Source organism: Gavialis gangeticus, unplaced genomic scaffold (genome assembly GCF_001723915.1).
Source record: "Gavialis gangeticus isolate Ggan-Ray unplaced genomic scaffold, GavGan_comp1, whole genome shotgun sequence".
NCBI lineage: Eukaryota > Metazoa > Chordata > Crocodylia > Gavialidae > Gavialis > Gavialis gangeticus.
This window is the reverse complement of record NW_017729022.1, coordinates 53,098,574-53,108,389: the sequence shown is the minus strand read 5'-3', so window position 1 is coordinate 53,108,389 and position 9,816 is coordinate 53,098,574. Positions and strand designations below refer to the sequence as shown.

At 47.7% G+C, this 9,816-nt stretch overlaps 1 protein-coding gene and 1 long non-coding RNA gene across 4 annotated transcripts in view; one reads left to right on the top strand and one right to left on the bottom strand.

Annotated features, from left to right (window-relative positions):
* The window catches only part of TMEM140 (transmembrane protein 140), a 13,113-nt gene extending 10,061 nt beyond the window's left edge, over positions 1-3,052 (bottom strand). For all 3 annotated transcript variants that reach the window (XM_019514966.1, XM_019514967.1, XM_019514965.1), the window contains exon 1: positions 2,728-3,052. The gene's annotated coding sequence lies outside the window, so the exon portion shown is untranslated. The remainder of the gene's footprint in view (positions 1-2,727) is intronic.
* The window catches only part of LOC109295866, a 24,476-nt gene continuing 15,236 nt past the window's right edge, over positions 577-9,816 (top strand). Inside the window, exon 1 of the long non-coding RNA XR_002096851.1 lies at positions 577-588. This is a non-coding gene — a long non-coding RNA (uncharacterized LOC109295866). The remainder of the gene's footprint in view (positions 589-9,816) is intronic.

Sequence of the window (9,816 nt, the reverse complement as noted above, 5' to 3'; positions counted from 1 at the left end):
CCCCCGTACTCTACACCTCCCACCCCCCTTTTATTATGCAAATCACCTCTATATATACGCTGCACACAAAAAAAAAATCAGGGCAAAAAGATTTTTTAAATAAAATTAAAATATGTTGTAGTAGATATTTGATTTTAGTGTACGATTTGTTTTTTATCTATAATTTCTCAAAATTATTATTCCTGAAAGATTTTATGTGCGTGTCCCTCAACAGCTTACTAAAACTCTTCAAGTGGCCCACCAGCCAAAATAATTGCCCACCCCTGCTCTCAATCATACACCTAAAGGGTTGAGCTAACACCTCACTGCTCCATGGAGGTAATACTATCAAGAGACTCTGGTGCAGTGGGGCAGCTGGGACCAAAAAAGGTTGTTTGTTGGTCCCAGCCCCTGCAGCACACTGCAGTGTACCAGAGTCTTCAATGACTTTGGCACTTATGACATGTTTTATTTAGCAAGCATTGCCGTGCAGCTGCTCAGAAAACTTTTAAACTCATAGTAACACTATGATCTAAAATAAAACACATTCTAAGTGCAAAATGCACAAAGGCCCTATAGATATCCTCTTACTGCTGCTGAAAGGCTTTTGTGTTTGAGATTCTTGTAAATGACAGCAGGTTTCTCTTTCACTGATGTTGCATGCTTTTAAGCAAACAAAACTTGTCTGCCTTTAAGCAAAAGAAGAACTTGTATGTGATTAGTAAGGTGTTGTTTTGTTATTCCTTTTTTTCTGGCTCAGGTCTTGCTCACAGTGCAAACAGCAGATTAAGTAAAGAAGATAGGAAAATGACAGACCAGTCAGTAACTGAAAACCACAATAAAACATGTTCTTAGTGTAATGTGTGACCAGACCCTGAGCTTGAGAGCTAGCTTTGGTAAGTCTGGCTGGCAGTTCATTGTACCATGTAGACACCCTGAGGTACCTAGGCTATTTAGGTGCCTCTGTGGTTAAGGCAGCAGCTGAGTGTAGGGTTTCAGGATTTCATTTATAACTTAATGCTAGATAGCTAAGCAAGGTGCTGAGTATAACTTAATGCTAGATAGCTAAGCAAGGAACAGAGCCCCCTCACCTTGTGTCCTCCCTCCCCCCACCCAGCTATAGTATTGGGGTAGTTGGGCCAGGCCACCTCACCTTCCCCCCTCCAGCTCCAGCCTGGTAAAGCTACTGGCAGCTCTGTGATGCCTCCTCTCTTTCCCCCTCTCTCCCCCATTGGCAGCCCCAGAGCTGGAGGATGCGGGGCAGGCTGTGGGGAGGGATGGTTTGTCAGTGTCCTTGGAGGCCGGTGGAGTGCTCCCAGCTGCTGGCCAGGGCTGGTGCAGGCAGGCTTAATCTCCCCCAATCCAATAGGTGTCTGTTGGGTCAGTGGGGAGGGGGCTCTAACTCATGGCACTTTGTATAAAGTGCCGTGAGTTAGATCATGGCCCCTAAACACCTGTAGGCATTGTTAGCAGAGCACAAAGGTCAATCTTTAATCAGTGCTCTTAGGAACACCTTGTCGCATACACAAAAAACCCCGGGTTTCTGATTCTGCTGTCATCTGCACTGCTTCTCCATGGTTCCTTAACCCCTTTGAAATTAACACCTCTGCCCTGCAGACATGAGAGAAAAATTTGGCTCTGCAGACAAAGGTGATGTGATTGGAGCACCCTGGCTTTGTTCAAGCAAGAAAGTCAGGGAGATGCATCACAGAAATGCCAATAATCTCATTTTACTTTTTCAGTCAATTCAACTCTTGTCAACCACAAATCTAACCCACTGGAAAAAAGGGAGGAGACGGGGGAGGGGGAAGAAACAAGAGGAATGTTAGGTAGGGTTGGCATGTTGTTGTAGGAGGGTAATTTTAGGTATTTACTTATCCTTGATCTCATCTGGTCGCTCTGTCAGTGTGGGAGGAGCTGTGTGGAATGTTCTGGAAGGAGCGACAGGCAGGGGAGGGCTCCCTGGGAGGAAAGGTGGACTGGAGGCCCCTGGGTGGAGGGAGCTGGCTGGGACTGTGAGGAGGTGGTTAACCCTGGGGGAATTTTCATTGACACTTTATGAAGGCTAGGAGGTAGTCTGAGAGTAGCCTAAGGAGGTTGTCGGTTTTTGTCAGGTTCGTTTTACCATATTCTGTTGTCAAAGCATTTGATCACTTTTTCTTCCTATGAAATACACCCTTTTATTTTTTTCTGTCATTTGACTCAGTTGCCTATGGTCAGTTATAACTTCTGGGCAGATCAGTAACTTGGGCAGACCCCCACAATGCAGTGGGGGACTGGTAAACTTACACAAACAGGTGCATCTCTGGGAGCACCCTGACAGCCTAGGGTTTTGTCACAGCTTCTATTTTTTTTTTTTTTAGTTAATTTTTCTATTTAAAACATTGTTTTCACTTTTCTGTTGCTGCATGAAAATTTGACATGAATATGTGATATTTGCTACACAAAGAGTGCTGTCAAACTCACAAAATATAATGCAGAAAGAAACTGATTATACCACGCAATCATCAAATACACAAAAGAAACAAATATGGAAAGTAAACAATATCTCCCCATATCCCTTTTGATTAGATTGAGTTTATATTCTACGTATAAGAGAAACAAGTAAAAAAAATCACATGGGAGCAGGGATTTAAATTGCTGGTGTCTCTTTAAAAGGCTCAGGAAAGAGACTTGTTTTTCACATGTGCAGTATAATTTCAGAAACAACATCTCAAAAACAGAGTAGCCAATGGGGAGGATACTTACAGGAGAGGCATCATACTGAATGCTGAATTCCCAAATCAAGAAGAGGCAGAACTCCACGTTCTGTTTTGTCGATCTTCTCTACTACAGCTTCTACAGCCTTGTGTTTTGTTAGTCAGCTGTTCTCCGACTGAGCGCTGCTCCAGCACTGAATGCTGCACTAGAACTGAACTGTATTTGCATAACGTGTGATTTTATAAGATGAGTATTTTCACTTTCATTTTGATATGGGACTTTCCATTCTTGTCACATGCAAATACAAAGAATCCCTGTGTTGTCAAAGGATTCATAACAAAGCCTGAGCCTAGCAGGTGGCAAACATGTTTGAACATCTCTCTTCTGTCTACTGCTTATACAAATGAGCTACTTACTAAGAGAAAGACATGTACACTAGAAACGTTGCTCAGGCTAGTAATTAATTAGGGCAGTGCTTATTTTTTACAGCATTTTATACTGGTCAAAGTCTTAAGGACAGGCACAAACATGCTAGCATAGAAATACATTTGCCAGGATAGCTTATTTTGCTTGGGGAATGATACCAGCTGGCAAGAGCACTCTTTCACTAGTATAATGACATCTGCTCCAGAACAGTTGGCCAGCAAACCATTTTTTAGTGTAGACCTTGCCCTTCTTGCTGTTTGAACCACATAGACTATCCCTCACTCCCTAGACTTCCCAGAGCTCTATTTTAATACAGATATTGGTAGCAGAACAAGCATCTATTTCAAGAGGCCTCTCCCTATTATTTATATTTTTATACATGTTGCACAGACCCCCCAGTCCTTCCTCATCAAACCATGACATTTCGGGACTGTTTAGAGACAACTTGGACCACACTGTTTGCTAACCACTGCTCAGAAATCTTCTATTGTAGCCATGTGACTACAAAAGCAACATTTGCTCTGTGAAGGTGTAACCGGGGAGTCAGGGCATCCACCAAAAAAAAAATTTGTGCCTGCTTATTTGTGATGTCTGCCTGCATTCACCTGCCATGTGTTTGTTGGGATATTATATATTTGGATTGTGGGAGGCTACCATGATCTTTGTGGTGCATGCTGTCTTGGTTGCCTCGGCCTTATGGGCCACCACCCATGGCTCCGACCTTCCCTACACTGTGGACCATGCCTTGCAGATGACACTCCTATTATAGTCCTGTCTAGTGCTGATCCACTTCTTGTTTACTATCTGAGCTGACCTCCGCCTCAGCTCATGACTTCCTGGACCTCTACTTTGTCCTATTCCATTATCACTTAGTCATAGCCTGTATGGTTTGTTGTTATACACTGTAACAGAGAACCCTGGGCCCTCTGTTACTTTGAGAAAAAGACAGCCCAGCCAAGGAGCACTGCAGGGCAGGCAGGGCATAGCACTTGCCAGTTGCCAGGGCAACAGGGCAAAGTGAGGCAATCAGCAGACCCCTGCAAGTGATCAGCTGACCGAATGTAGGCAGGGCCCTGGGAACTTAAAAGTGGAAGGCTGAAGCTCGGTTAGGGGAGTCTTTTACTGGCTGCTGCAGGGGAAGGAACTCCTGCCCAGGGGAGCCTCCCAGGGGTGCTGGGCTGTCTGTGTGCTGCCTACAGAAACAGGGAGGTATGCTATATTTGGGGTAAAGGTTTGCCCTTTTAAAGGTGCAGAGGGCTGCTTCCATTGTTATGTTACAGCCCAGGATATGTTTTACACTACTGTTTCTACCAGAGGTTTGGGATGAGGGGAGATACGGAGGCCTTATTAGTGCTCAGTGGACACTCGACTGCCTTGAGCCCTGCTGGGGGCGGGCTCAAGTACACAGGGGCCTGGGGTGCAGCCACATAGAGGACTGGGGCCCAGCAGACAGGGGCCAGGGGCCTGGCGACTGGAAGGGACAAACTGAAGCTAGTGCCTCAAAGCTAGATCTGACACAGTGGGCCTAGGCTAGAAGGCCTAGCTAGATTAAAGGGGCTGAGGCCAAGGAGGCCGAAGCCCCAACAGAGGGAATAACATCTTTGTAACACCTGCGAGGCATGGGGCATAGTAAAGGGAAGGATTTGGAGCCATGCAATTAGACCTTAAAGCTTGAGGTGCCTTCAGTGACACAGTTACCAGTGAGGCAAAGCGGGGGGCCTGGACGCAGCAAGGTCCAGTGGGACTGAGGCCTGGCGAGGGCCTGTGGGCAGCCTACCTATTTATTCCATCAAGGTGTGGCAGGTGAAATGGGAAGGTGCCCCTGGGGCAGAGTGAGGCACAGTCACGGAGTCACCAGGGGGTGCCACAGTCACACCCAGGCCCTGTGCAGGCCCTCTCCACTCAGGCTGGCCTATTGTTACCAGTGTAAGCCCTGTTCAGGCCTTCTCCACATGTGCTGGCCTGTTGGCAGATCTCCAAGCCCCTTCCAAGTCTTATAGGCCTGATGATGCCTAATTCAGGCCCCGCTCCTCAAACTGGCCTGCTATTTGCCACTCAGACCCTATGCTCTCCCTTGGCCTGATGGTGTTTAAAGTCTGTTTATACAGGCCGTCGCCACTCATCTTTAGCCCATGGCAGCTTGGGCTCTCCCCACTCTCAAGTGGCCTGGCCTTCTCTACAACATCTCAATAGCTGGGCCTCTCTACTTAGACCTTCTTCCCCAATCTTAAGGATCTGGCCCTGTCTGCCCACGCCTTCCTTATGATAGCCTGGCCTCACAGTTTAGGCCTCCTCCACACTCTTAAGGACCTGGCCTTATCTGCTCGGGCCTTTCTTATCTTAGATCACCTGGCCCTTGGGCTCAGAACTATTCTTTTGCTTGCTAGCCTGGTCCTACCAGCTCAGGTCTACCCTGTAACTTAGGCCTGGCTTGGGTGTGCTCAGGTCCTTCTTTTAGGTCTGGCGCCGACCTGCTCACACCTCTAATAGCCTGGTCCCAGTTTGCTCAGGCTACAGCCTAGCCTACCAGCTTGAGCTTCTTTGCAATAGCCCGGCCTGCCTGCTCAGGCTCCCCTCTACTCCCAGGGACCTCAAGGCCCTCCTGGCCCCCGTTGTCTCCTGGGGCCCCTTGCTTTTCTGTCAGGGTGTGCTCCCTTAGCCTTCTCCCTCCACCGGGTACCCTCACAAGGCAGCAGTGGCTGAGGCTTTGCAGAGCCCCATCCTTCCTTTTCACTGGGGAGACGAGGTGTGGGATTTACTGGAGGCTGCCCCACCACAGGCAGTCCCACCACACCGCTGGGCTGAATGAGGGGGTGCAGGGTGCAGTTTCAGGTCGTACCCAGGACCCTTCTGGCAGGCCACCCTGCCTCCGAGCTCTCCCTAGCTTTCCCCTAGGGTGTACCTTCTCCCTTCTGGGAGGCTCTTCCCTGCTGTAGCCCCAGATCTCGCTCAGGCCCTATTCAACCACATGCCCAGCTCCTTACAACTCTACCTTCAGGAGGCTCTCCTAGCCCCCATCATGTGGGTTGGGATGGCCCTGGCTTCCACCCCTCATCCGTGGCCCTCAGTATGTCAGGACCTTGTGACCCTCTATGGTCCTGGCCCCAGGTTGGGCCAGTTGTGGTGCCAGGCCCTCTGTGGCTCTGGCCTGTCCCTTTCAAGTAGGCAACTGCCCTTTGGCCCCTCTGGGCCCTGGACTCGACTAGGCCAGTCGAGGTGGACGAAATGCCTCCATGGTCATCAGCTCTCTCTCACTCTGGGCTTCGTGCTCTGAGCCATATCAACTCTTATACCAGTTCCTGGGCCTCAAGCCCCACTATGCTCTTAACTCTCAGCTTCCCAGGCACACCCTGGCCTGGCACCGTTCTCCTTATGCCTCTGGCCTCGGAGCTCTCTGAACCGGCTCCCTTTCCTACAGTGGTCTGCTGCCCTAACTGAGTGCCTTACCCCACTCTCTCAGGGGCACCCAAGTTCCTCAAGGCTTTATCTGGGGCTCTGCTTATCTGGCCCCTTACTTTCAGCCTTGGCCAGGCTGGGGACCCTCTCAGGATCCCTTGGAACCTCCTCCATCCCCAGTAGCTCCTATGCTGTCCTCCAGGTGTTGCCGTGTCTCTCTGGAGTGATTCCACTTCCTCCCAAAGCATGCTGCTCCCTTTGGCTCCACTGTTGCAACTACCAGCTTGCAGCTCTCTGCCTGAGCTGGAGCCCTGACCCAGCTCAGGCTCTCTCAGCCAGCTTCCTCCCCTGCAGTCACATGAGACTTCTTATTGCCACCACATGCCAGCTTTTTAAGTTGTGGGCTGTCCTAAGGAGGACCAGCAACACCTGCAGGGCTCCCCTGGCTGGCCTTACTGCCACACAAGGCAAGGATATGAATAACCTCAAAATGCTGTTGTGAGAATTAGCTATATAATTACACTTATATTATTATACCTCACTATACTCCATCTCCTTGAAATGCTTTAAACATATAAATAAGTGTTAAGTATTAATTACCTTAAACAGAGTTTGGACGAGAGCTACAGACCAAGCCTATCAGCAAGGAAAAGGTAGAGTGAACTAATTCATTGATCTTTCAGTTCTGGAGATCTGAACTGAAATCCTAGTTCAGTCCTGAGTGATAAATGTCATAAATTCAGTGGTTCTCAGGGACTCAGGGTATAGTTACATGTTATAATTAGCAGATGCTAACTTCAAGGAATGTTAGGTGGTGTTAAAAAAGTTAGCAGTGCTTTGAGCAGTTGCATGCTAAGGATTAATATCCCCTGTAATGTTCACTGCTCTGACCTACCCTTAGAGGGCTGGGGAGCAGAGGCATGGCTAGGAGCCAGGTAGGCTGTGTCTGCCCAGCTCCCCTGCTCTCAGGAGCAGTGTAGGCAGCCCAGATCAAGACCCCACCAGTCCCCATCTGCCCAGACTGGGTCCCCACTGCGCATATATGGCCTGGTTTGGGCTCGTGTCATCTCTTGATCCAGCCCACCACTCCCCCCAGCCTGGATCGGGTCTGATACCCCTGCCCCACAACCTAGGATTGAGCCTGCTTATCCCCACTGACCTGGGGGTGGAGGAGAGGAGGAGGCGGAGGAAGCAGAGTGCAAGCAGTTAGTTTTGAATTGTGCAAGCAAATCAGGTTCTCTGCTGGTAGAGGCCACAAAAAACTGGCTGGGATCAGTGGAAAAAGTAATTACGTGTTTTAGCTACTGTCATTATTGGTGATAGCATTTTCTGTTGCCTTTAACTTTACGCAGTTGTTTTCCAAGGAGGAGGGTCGGTGTCCTTCTGAGGATTAGGCTTGAGCCACGCTTCAAATGTGCTTCTCAATATGGCTGCTATTCTTGGGTGTGGAACACTGCAAGGCCAGTTAGCATTGTTTGGGGGACTAGGTAAATATACCAGGCTTGACACTGGGACTTCAATTCATCATTGTGCTACAACAGCCCAGCATTTTTGTACTGTTACTAGCCATATTTTTCTTTCTGTTGGAGGAAATCCTGTTGAAGCAGCAACTCGTGGGCAGCAAATACATACATCTGTAAAGTTACTCATGTGTAAGTCTGCAGAAGTTCATGATCTAATATTTCACATACAATTGTCCCTACTCACATGAATAAGTGAGTGCTGTTCTGTTTGAGGCTTTATAAAGGAATGTATTACTTTGAAATGATTTTCTTTTCCAAGACACAGAAGCAGCAGCTGTGACTGCAGTATGCCTTATCTCTAAGATCATTGGGTGTGTACAGAAGTTGCTTTTTTCTCCATTTAAAGCCCCTTATTGCTGTGACTTAAAAGAAGTGTCCAGCTTTACAGCACTTTAAAAATGAGTATAGTGCTTTAAATTAACCGTTGTTAAATGAGGTGTTCAATTTGAAGCACTGTATTTTACAGCACTTAGCAACCTACAGCACTTTCAATAACTTCTGTATGCTGGTCACACATCTGACCAGTGGAGAAGCTCCAGGAGGCTGAGGAGCGTCCCTTGCCACCTAGTGTGGAAGGGAGGCTTATTGGCCCCCACACCAAACACTGAGCTTCTGTCATGTTTAATAGTGCTATAACTGTATAGTGCTTTCAAAAGTGCTCTAAATTACAGCACTGTAAAACATGCATGGAGCACTTCTGTACACACCCTCTGTGGTTCAAGAAATACAAAAGGAAGGAGCTAGTTATACATACTTTAAATACTTCATCATACCATGACATTTTAAAAATAGCCAGGGCAAATGGCGGCTGCATTTGTTATATTATGAAACGAATGCAGTAATGGGGGTTGGGGGGAGGCTTGCTTGGGAATCTCTGTTTCCACGTGAGCATGTTTTGTACAGTGATGATAGATTCCAGGACTCATCACAAGCTGCATGGGGCACTCACTGAACCAGAATACAGCACTGCAAAACTCAGCTGCTTAAGGTTTCTCCATGGCTGCCTGGAGTAGGACACTGGTGTAGACCTGCTGTAGTTAGTTCTCAAAATCCAAGGCCCACCTAAACACACCAGCCCAGAGAGCCATCAGGCTTAAGTCACAGCAGTTTTTGTAGCCAGTGGTACACACAGGCCCCCTTAGGTGCCCTTACCTGAAGGACTAGATACAGCTGGGTCAACAGTGTCAGCCCTTCAGTATGAGTCCAAAGTAAGGCTCACACCCATGCCTCTGGAGATGGAGTAAGAAGCCTTAACTGCTCTGCCTACCATATCCCACTACAGATCAGAGTTTTACAGTCTAATCCATGCTGGTGGTCCTGGAAGGGGTGAATAAGCACTTTTACAATCTGTTCCCAAACTATTTTGAATACTTATTGACCACAGCTCAGGATCTGTCCCTTTACTTTGGGACTTGCTGGTTAGTAACTGAGGCCATTAGAAATTATCTTGTGGAGATCTAGTCCAGAGATTTCCCCGGCCTACAGTTCAGATTAGCAACCTTAAAGATTTTTAAATCATTCAGATTTGTTGGGAGCACTGAGCATCAGTTGAGGGGATGCAGTCAGAAACATATGTGTTTTCATTGTTCTGTAAGTCAGCCTTGTCAGAAGTTCATGTGCTCTAAGAGCAAGCCTTTATCCTACTTGAAACAAACCCTAAATGTACCTTGAGGGTTTGCAACAGAGTGGAGGTGTTATTACAGGCATCAGCTCAATATGGGATAAAGAATCTTTGCACTTAGCAATATTTAGTCTATCAATTAGAGGATCCAAGCCCTGGACTGATGTGCCA